Raw genomic sequence first — 10,671 nt, 5'->3', positions numbered from 1 at the left:
AATAAGCAATGATTTCTCCAGGGTAAGGGTCTGCAGGCCTGGTGCACCTCTCCCCTGGAACCAACAGCAGAGTTACGGAGAAGCCATTTGGGAGTGAGCCCCAGGCACGAGGCTGGCAAGCTCCACAGTTAGAGGCAGATGTGAATCCTGTGTACAAGTGGGTGGATGGATGCACAGGGGTGGCTCGGTTCGGGTTGCCTCGGTGTTAGCAAGGAGGAAAGGCAGAAATGCCACGATTGGCGGGCAGGGCTGGGGCTGATGGCACTGGGTGGGGCATTGTGGGTTCTGAGGCTGCAGCAGTTGGGATGAAGACAAGTAGGAGATAATTTAGGCAGGAATCCCACAGACCTGGGTGGATAGTGCAGAAGTTACAGGAACAGAACTACCAGATGAAACCTCAAATCAATCACTCACCCCTTTTAGAGAGGCTCTTTTACATTTACAGACTCACACAAACCCATACCACGCATACCCATACAATACATCTATATATTGTGCCAGGTTATCTTTTTAGTCTAATTCCCTCTTCCACAACATAATGGATCTAAAAATCAGTGAAGTCAAAGGAAACGTATCTCAGGAGAATATTTTTAATGAAGAGACACAACGTTTTTGATAGTGTAATCTTCACGCTAGCTTGGGAACGTAAACCATGCTAACCCGCGGTGCCTCAGTTTTCTCATCTGTGCTACAGAAACAAAAGTGCAATCTACGTACAGTGTAGGTCAGACCGAAAGTGGTATGTGAGAACTCTCAAAAGCTGGCGAGGGCTCTTCCAGCGGCAGGAAAGCTCCTTGGTGTCATCCAAGGGCTCTAAAATTAGTCCAGCTTCCAGCCCGGGAGCCGGGAGCGCCCTCCAGCTTACCGCGAATTCCCCGCAGCCCCCTCCGCTCGCCCCCTCGTCCCTGCGCCGCGCTCGCTCGGAGATCTCCAGTCATCCCCGACGCAAGCGGACGCTTCGCTCCCCCTCTCCCCTTTCGCTAGCTGTTTGGGAGGAGGAGACCGCGAGAGAAGCAGCGAGAGGGGGGAGAGGAGAGGGACCCGGTGGTGCGTCGGCGTCTTCTGTGATGGGGAACTCTCGGAGCAGCTAGGCGGTGAGCAGTAGCGGCGCGGTTGCAGCTCGGAGCAGACCTGAGAGCCCGCACTCCTCCCGGCAGGCTGCGCTGTGATCCGGGTTGCGGATTGGGATCTCGCTCCCCCAGTCCCTCTCCTCCACCGCGTTCCCCTCCTCCGCCTGCGAACCCGCGGCGGCGGCGGCGGCGGCGGCGGCGTCCCGAGCGCCTGGGCTCCCTTCCCCAGGCCCGGGAGCGCGCGCGGGCACTGCAGCGGCTGCGGTCGGCGGCCGGCTCGCCCCAGGCGAGAGCGCCAGCACGAGACCACGAGAGAGCGCCCGCAGGAGCGGTGGGTCGCCGGCTGAGGCAAGGGTGCGTGGGGATTTTGAACGTGACGATTTGGCTGTCTGGTGCACCGGCTGGAGCGTGCCTTTCGGAGGATGGCCCCAGCTGCCGCGTGCAAAGGGGCTGTGAGGTGGGCTCGGGGAAGCGAGAGCGGGCGGCGCGCATAGGGGGAAACTTTTCACCTTGTGAAGTTCCTGCCTCGGCGGCACAGCCGGGGGCTTCGGTCACCCCAGCTTTAAGCCAGGGGGAGGCCCGGCCCCGCGGCTGGAGCCGGGAGGTTGGCTCGGAGAATTGGCCAAGTTTGATTTAGGGAGAAGGTGAGAGAGGGCTTGCAGATTGGTGCACCCATTCCTGGCCTCTGTTCCCCAGCGCTGGTCTTCGGCTGCAGGTGGATGAGAAATCCAGGCGAGACCCTACTGGGCGTCCGGTGCTCGTCCGGGCTCAATGGAGATCTTCAGATGCCTGCGGATGCACTTGGGGAACCCAGAGGCGCAAGTTGGGTCCTTGCTATACCAGACGCCAACCAGATCAGACAGCCCAGGCTCCACTTTCACCAGAAAAGCGGAGAGGGGTACCAGACAGTCAGCGGGTGCACTCCCCAAGTCCGACGTGGGCTTGTGTAGATCTTGGGCAGTGAGAGGTGTACCGAATGGGAGAGGCCCTTGGCTTGGGGGCGACAGCCTATTCAGAGCGGTCTTGAAGACAGACTATTACTGCTACTTTGACAGAAGAGGGAAGCGGAATGTGTTAGGAGATGCATGAATTTTGGCGGGCGTGCAGGGAGGCTGCTGGTCTGTGAAAGGAGAATAGCCCGGCTCTGCATCTGACTGTCCGGGGATGCCGAGCCGACCCTCTTCCGGTCGGGGATGGGAATGGGAAGACGCACCAGCTAGGCGCTCAGGAGGCTTTCCGAAGGTACACAGTGCACAGTCTCTTCGGGGTCAGCGTGTGTGCAAGGCTGGAGTGGGGATGTTGGTGACGCGGGCCGGGAAGCTGCTGAGGTAGCTGGGACCACTTCCGCGTGGCGCTCGGTGAGTGAGAGGATTCGGCCAGTGGGGGTCGCTGAGCTAAAGTGCATCCGCCCCCGGCTTGCGCGAGGTGGCAGCCCGGGTATTTTTAGCAGTACTGTTTTCTGTATTCATCCCCTCCTCTATTGCTGACTTTTGTCTTGTGTGCTTTCCGATATGGTTAAGCACTGACCACGGTCAGACTGCGCGGAAAGCAACTTGCATTCACTTTTCGCTCCCTGATTCCGAGGAGCTGGCTTGCGCTTAGCACAAGGATGCGAGGGTGGCGGGAGTTTGGCTGCTGCTACCAGTCCAGGAGGCTGCTGCGAAGGGGTGGGGGTGCGTGTGTGTGTACACAGGGGCTCTGGAGGGGGCATCCTGAGAGACTGAAGCTCCGTATGATAATGGGGGGCAAACCAAGCAGTGGGGGGAGTGTTCTGCCTCCTTATGAAGAGCAAGAGACTGTGCTACTCAGCTAGATGGCTCTGGGGGACGGGAAGAGGAGGGAGCGGCGCCTGCCTCCGCAGAGTGGGCAGCCGGTCCGCGGTGTCCAGCTCGCTGACAGCTCGCTCCCGGGCCGCAGCTCCCTCTCGCCGCCTCCCACGCGCCGACCGGGACTCGGCGTCTGCTTTCCGCGAACCTGCTGCAGCCGCGGGTGCTGGGAAGGACTCGGGACAGCGCTAAGGACTGAGGAATCTTTTCTTCTCCTCTGCTCCTCCCTGCCCCCACACTCCCGCGCGTTCTTTCCAAGTTGGATCCCACTTCCATTTACAAGTGTCAGACAGCCCGCGCTACCCTCCCCCGCTCGCCCGGTCCCAGCCGGATGGGGTGGGGGAGGGCGCGCCAGGGGGCCGCGCGAGCTGTCTGCGCAGCCTGCAAGCCGTGGAGGAGGTTCACACTCCTGTTTGACCGCTGCTTGGGTTCCTATTTGTTGGACCTTGATACTTAAAAGATAAATACCTAAACAAATAAAAAATTATATACTACTTGGACACTTGTATTCCGCCGCTTGTCTCTTCCTCACCTTGGACGTATTAATTCTCTGGCCCCCAAGCCTGTCTTTTCAAAGGCTTGCAGCGGCGGTGAGAGGAAGGGGGTGGGGAGCTGGCCGACCGGTTCATCAAGCTGGGTTTGCGCTCCTGGCTTTGTTGCCAGGATTAGATTTTCGGTTTGCGCCGCCCGGGTTAAATGCAGAGACTGAGAAAGAGCCAGAAATACTGCAGATGATTTTGTCAGGATTCAGGCAGCAAAATCAGGTGGTGGAAAGGGCAAGCCTGCCATCTAGGAATTTGGGACCTAGATGTCCACATCTCGGCATGGATCAAAGAAACTCCAGATTCATCTCCACAGGCAGGCATTGAACTTCTCTTCATGTTATTGAATGCTTGAGTGATGCTCTAGTGTGACATGAAGATGTGAATCTAATCAGGACAGAAAGGGAGGGGAAGGTAGAGAGAAAGGAGAGGGAAGAGATTGAGAGCTGGAGATTCTACAGAATCCTAGAAATTGCCCAGTCAGTTGCTTCTGCCCCCCCCCCCCTCCACCATTGGAGCATTTGAACAGTTAGAGAATAAAGAACAGCCAAGAAAATCAGTGAACAAGAGACAAAGAAAGAAAATGCATAACTTCAGTTCTTTGATGTGCTTTTTATCTAATAGGGTCGAGCTGGGGGAAGGTTTTTTTTTTTTTTTTTTTTTTTTTAAATAACATTTTTCAAGGAGAAAAGTTGTCTCCGAAATAAACCAAACCCTGATATTCAATCATGAATGCTTGTTGTTTTTTTGGAGTGTGAACAGTAAGTGATACAGAGCCAGTTTGTATGCACAGTGCACTGGGATGAGAAAGTTCCCAGAACTGTCCAGTCATAATGTCTTCATATCTGAATCTCGCAGACAACTCCACATGAAAGACAGCTGGCTGGGAGATCAGAAATTGGTCAGTTGCTGGGCTGGCTCCATGTCTTGTCGGTGCAGGATTTTCACAGCCAGTATTTGTTGATCAGTGACTGGCTATCAACCCTTTCTTCCCTCCTTTTCCCCCCACCACCCTCTTTTCCCTCTTCTTTCTTTGTTACTGTTATTTATTTCCTTGCAGAATCATTTTAGAGTTTTTTTTTTTTTTAATATAGTCAGAACCCAGTCTGTCTGTTAACTGACAATTTTAGTTGTGCTGATTTTCTAAAAAATGAAATGAGTAGCAATAAAGAGAGTGGATGACCACTGGCCTGTATGTTATATGGTTATTTTGCTGGCCTACAGCTTTCTGCAAAGCAGAGGCTGTTCAGGCTGCCCATGTAAGAATATTTCAGTGCCTCAGACTGTGTTTCTTCAGAAACACAATCTGCCTTCTTCACATGCTGCAAAGTGACCTTTTTTATTCCAACTGCTGAATGATGTCCAATAGAAAGAAGTAGTAAATTACCAATGAGGAGAAGATTTTTATGGATTAACAGCTAGTTTAGGGAGTACTCTCCGTACTGATTGGGTTATTATACTTTATTGATAGTTCAGTATGCAAAAAGCTCATTGTGGCTTTTTGTTAGTCTTTGAGAAAATACGAATGATGTTTCTCTGTACTAATATCTGTCCAACTGTGGGTAGGTTGAGTTTTCTCTTTTGGGGCAATAATGGAAAGGATAGCACTGGGGATTCTGGTTTCTCTAATTGTGAATCATTCTCATGTTTTTCATTCATGAACCATTGAGGGAACCATCTGATGGGATCAGGTGGACAGCTCCATTCAAATTGATTTCCTTTGATTGCTGCATAAGACTGTTGAATCAGTGCTTTTACTAATTGTGGCAAAGACCAGAGTTGGCATAAATAGTTAAAGAAAAAGGACCTGACAGATCTAGAGGAAAGGGCCTTGTGCTGTGAAGCTCCTCTTATAGAAGATGGAACCTCTGATTGCCAGAGACATGCACCATCTTCAAACTATTTAAAGAAGTAATACCTTGAGTGCATTGCTTTGCTTACTGGTAAAATTTTTGCCATGCTTTTTTGATCTCTAATTGTTAAATGTGTCATTATTGGCATTTCTCTACCTCGTTGTGGGGCTGTGTAGATTTTATTTAGCCTGATCTCTTGAGAACCAATGCAGTGTGACAGTTTCTCTTGTGAACGCTCAGTGTAAATAACCTATTTGTGTTTTGGTCAATTTGATATTATCTGTTTTTCAAATTATTGATTTTTCTGATTATCTTCTCATTTATTAAGCTCCCCTCTACACAATTGCTTTCTTTTCCCCACATTCCTTTCCAAGAATAATCTTAGAAAAGTGTGCCCCTCCTTTCTAACAAGGTCAGTTTAATGCCACAGTTTAAATTTATTTAAAACATATTTGATACTTCACTAGTGGCTTCAAGCCAGTTTTTGGCCTACCAAAATAGGCTATCAGTTACATGTAACAATGACGAATGAGCCATTTTAATCACTCTAAGTTGAAATGGCATTCCCAGACTAGTCTTAATTTAAGAGTATTTTAAAGATTTTCTTTTTAATCTAATAAATGGAAAAGGTGAAAATTTGGGAATGGATTTACTGGCATGATGATGGTCAGAGAAAATAGAGAACAGATTTCCGAATGTAATAATCTAACTCTGCAAATAGTCACACTGTAACTTTCTTCTCTGGGCGGGTTGATGGAAATGAATATGGAGACCATGGAGGAGATCTAAGGTAGTGAAGGATTATCCTTTCACACCATGCTTCCTGAGACCTGGGCAGACAAAAGATACAGGGAACCTGAGAGGGGTCTCTGAGCAAACTAGTATTTCACCTTTCTGAGCATTCAGAGTTTTATATGTCTTAAATTTACTTTTTACTTTTTGATTTTTATTTTGTAAAATTACATGGAATTTACAATCATTTCCTTTGCTTCCTTTTAAACAGATATCTATTGCTTTTGCTGTTTTATTTTTCTTTGCTTCTGCCTTTTAAAAAAATTCACTTTTTTAAAACTTCTTTTCAGCAATGTTTACTACAACTACCTTTCACAAGGTAATGGGCAGGGTTCCAAGAGCAGTGAATCCATTCCCTCTGTAATTTCTCTTCTTTTAGAAAGATAGGAGATATGTATGTGTGACACTAGAAATCAGCACAGTGAAGTACTTTTTTAATTGACAGGATAATGTCACTACACAGAGAACTGGAGCAGGAGGGAGAGATGAGTAAGTATTAAGAGGGCTATGAAGTAAACATAGTTCAATTTAATAATTCTTAATGAAGCCCAAATTGTGCAAAGCACTACAAAATTATTTGCTTCCCTTCCTTAGGGGAAAGACAGGGCTACTTTTTGGGAGAACATACTCATGGAGTAGGCTAAATAAGTTGTCTTAGAAAGTTATTCAACACTTTGTGATGATTCCAGAATTCATGCAGGATCTTTTTGTAATTTCCCACTCTTACATTAACAAAGCACTCCTCGGTTGACTTTGTATCTTTATTGCCTGTGGTGCTTGGGATTGACCACAGGGCTTTCACCCATAGCTAAATCCTCAAACCTTATATTATTTTTTTTTTGTCTCTTTGTGATAATGTCTTGTGAGTCTCTGAGTTGCCAAGACTAGGCTTGAACATTTGATCTCTCTGGCCTCAGCTTTCCGGAGTGCTGGGCTTACAGGTATGTGTCACCCTGCCCAGCTCAGTCTTTTTTAATGTACCTGGAAGCCTTGTGTTTGGGCACATGGCATATTTTCAGTACCCAGTGTCCTTATATTTGAATTGTGCACCTCAGAGTTCACTTTGGCGTAAATAAGATGGTCTGTCCTGTAGGAATTCAGCATTCAGATTTGTTCCTTGCCTTTTAAAGTTACAAAAAAATAAAGTAAATGATGTGCCGTGTCATGCCAGCCTTCAGCATGTGCATGAAAGACAGGAATTTTTACCTTGGAGGTTCACCATGACTTGTTGATACTTGTACTTTGTAGAGCAGATGTAATACTATTTCTGCTTTTCTTTCTTTCAAATATGAAAGGTTATCTGAAGTTTATGAAACTTTCGGACTTTAAATTTCAAACAATATGATAAAAATTGTCTTTTTTAGTGATATGGGAAGTTAAAAAGTGAGTGCTGTGGAACAGCTACCAATGGCTTATATTTTGAAATAAAACTCAAGTTATTAATACTGCTAAATATCATTGAACATTACTTAACACTTTTAAACATCAGAAAGCATGCCAGAAGATATGGATTAATTCAATAACAAATGAGCTTAATGGCAGTGTAAATGTCAGGTTTTTTTCTATCACATAAACTCTGTGTGTCTGTGTGTGTGTGTGTGTGTGTGTCTGTGTGTGTGTGTGTTTTAAGGCAGAATGAAGCTATATTTTGGTAGTAAGTCATTTGATGTTTTGGAAACAAGCAATTATTATAAGCACATGAATTTTTGTTGATTCTTTTGGAGGCTAAGTATGTGATTGGTATTTTGGACATCTGAAGTCTATTTTAAACTGTGGTTTAAAATTGACTGCTTCCCTGTAAGTGGTGACTAGATGACAGTTGCTATGATAAGTTGAAGAGTGAGTTGGGTGATTCATGTGGCATGATCCTACGCCAGGCAGAATTTTGTAGTCATAGTTTCAACAGATTAGCCTGGCTGTGTAGAACCTCATTGCAGAGAAGTATACACAATGTAAGTGGATCAAATGCAGATGATTTTAGCATTGCTGGTGTATTGGGGAGGATGGAGTGTGATTCTTTTTCACAGTTGAAAACAGTGTTCTCTGGATAACAGTTTCAATCAGATGAATCAAAATTCAGAAGTGTGTGGGAATCTCTCTTGGGAATTTGGTACCTATCTGATAGGACTGCAAAGGCATTTGAGAATGTCAATTAAATGGAAAAATATGCCTGGAATTGAATATAATTAAGGAATGCTGAAGTCTGGTGTCTACATATTCAGACACTGTAGAAGATGGTTTAATTAGTGAACGAAGATTGGGATTTATTGACAGAAGGTCTTTTTCTCATGGCATGTTTCACTCATTAAGAGCTCATAATGTCTTGGATCTTTTAGCTGTTGGAACTTGATCATTTGCCATTTTGTGCTCCTTGACTTTTGCAAAGCATGCTTTAAAAAAAAAAAAAACAAAAAAAAAACAAAAAACTTTGTAACTGATTTAGGATGGCATTACTTCTTCCATTGATGGATATTCCCATGGAGTGAGCATATGATAACTCTTCACATTGTGAAATATTACCAAGCCTTTAGTCAAACTTAGCATCACTAAAAAATGAGTGTTGGAAAGCAGTACTATAGTGATGGAATTTCTGCTCTAGCAGTTTAAAAGTAACCTTTGAGAATAATTTCACCTTTATAACTACTAGCTCTATATTACATTTATCTGTTGGCAGGCAGAATTTACATTTAGCTGTACATTTCTCTGTATCCATTTCAATTTTAGGGTTGATAGTTTAGTGGTACAGATCTTTCTTACTTTTCATTGTCATCATGAAAAATTTTCCACTTCCATAATAGATTAGAAAATTCTTGTCTTGTAACATATATATAATTTCTTAACAAACTTATTTAAGGGTCATATTTGTTTTTAAAGTGTATTTGAAATTGAATGCTTGATAGTAATACAGTTAGTATAGAGATAACTTGAAAATGTAGTAAGAAATGGAGAAAAAAGAAATATAGTTCACTGAATCTTTAAGGATTTGTCATTCCTTCTCTACAAGTTAAGTGTGGCTGCCTTTTATACCAGTATCAATTTGACAGCTAGTTTTATAAGATGTCTTAATTCCTCATCTTTATAAGTATGTTCTCTAGGAGCTGTTTAAAGTAATCTTGCATTCCATCAGTCCAGTAGACATAGCAGATCATTCACAGTCTAGTTGAACTAAGTACACATTATATTGTTAGTCTTTCTCATGGCATGTGCTGGTTCCAAATGTCTATGTTGTTAGCAAATGTGTAGTAATAGTGCTTTTATTAATTTTTATATGGTGTATATTAAATAAAGATAGTGTCTGAGCCTTTAATAGTTAGCTTCTTTTGGTGAATGATGTTTACCATTATAGGCCTATAATACATGTATGAACCTAGTCAGTAAAGTGATGAAGAAAGTGCATCGTCTACTTGGAAGACCTATGATTAACAATAGGACAGACGTTTTTTACATTTATAGTCAGGCAACAACTACTATGATAAGGAAATTAGGCAATATGGCAAATTGAACTGAAAATGTAAGATCATAACATAATACCAGATCAATTTCTTAGTTCTATTTGAATTGTCTGATAATTAGATAACATTTTTTTTGAAAATGTAGATTTTATATGTGAAATTACATATATTAACCACTTTATTCCCAAGTTATATTCAGAAGTACACACATTCTGTTCAATTTACCCTCCATATAATTTTGCTAAATAGTTAAGATTAATATCATATTGTACCTGTTCTCCAAAGAACAGTGGGAGATGCCAGTATTTTATGAGATTAGCTACTTCTGTACAACTCATCAGTGGCTATTATAATAATCAAAGTGAATAAGCCCAGATTGCTTTCATACAATAGGTATGTTTTTAAATGTTGAATGTAAATCACATTTTTCAAAGAAAATCACATTTTAAATGAATTCAATTAAAGAAACCTTACTACTTATTTAAGTAGAACTCATGACAAATTCTTTTGTGAAGTAAAGAGTATTTTGTCTCTCCTTTTAAGCTTATATGGCTTTCTCTTTTCTCTACTCTCATGTTCCCACATTATTTTGTATAAGTTGACTATTCTTTACCTGAAATACTTGCGTTAAGAAGCATTTCTGGTTCCAGTTTTTTTAATTTTTAATTTCTTATGTGAAAGAAATTCCTAGGATGGAATTTTCTACTCCTGGTGTCATATCAGCACTCAAAAATTTCTGATTTTGGAGCATTTTAGATTTTGAATGTTTGGATTAAGGATATTTGACCTGAATTACTATTATGATGTCCTTATTCTGTAATGATGTCTCCTTATCCCATCAGCCATTATTTCCCGGGGTATAATATATCATTTTGGGTCTTCCACTCTTATTAGTACGTGATCCTGCCTGTGTTCAATCTTTAAAATTGAATGGCTGTGTTTTATTCAACTTGGAAAGTGATTATTGACTCAAAATTGGACATCTATGACTGAGTATTGAAAATTATCCCTTTGTGATTTATGACTGCACTCAGAATCCGGATGAAGTATAGAGTCATAGTTGACATTTTCTAATGGAAGAGAAGATCCCATAGCTCTATACACTCAGCTTCTTGATTGGCTGATCTGTCAAAGCT

At 43.5% G+C, this 10,671-nt stretch overlaps 1 protein-coding gene across 8 annotated transcripts in view; it reads left to right on the top strand.

Annotated features, from left to right (window-relative positions):
* Nucleotides 1–992: 992 nt before the first annotated feature.
* The window catches only part of Fat3 (FAT atypical cadherin 3), a 646,812-nt gene continuing 637,133 nt past the window's right edge, over nucleotides 993–10,671 (top strand). For 5 of the 8 annotated variants that reach the window (XM_063256271.1, XM_063256269.1, XM_063256270.1 and 2 more), the window contains exon 1: nucleotides 1,289–1,424. The gene's annotated coding sequence lies outside the window, so the exon portion shown is untranslated. Of the gene's footprint in view, nucleotides 1,095–1,285; nucleotides 1,528–10,671 lie in introns of those variants that run through there. The other 3 variants (XM_063256268.1, XM_063256266.1, XM_063256267.1) reach the window with 3 other exon arrangements.

The sequence above is a fragment of the Cavia porcellus genome, unplaced genomic scaffold (genome assembly GCF_034190915.1).
Source record: "Cavia porcellus strain 051 isolate PalLab524CR breed Dunkin Hartley unplaced genomic scaffold, mCavPor4.1 scaffold_9, whole genome shotgun sequence".
NCBI lineage: Eukaryota > Metazoa > Chordata > Mammalia > Rodentia > Caviidae > Cavia > Cavia porcellus.
Note: the sequence above shows the minus strand (reverse complement) of the source record. Positions and strands in the feature narration are given on the sequence as shown.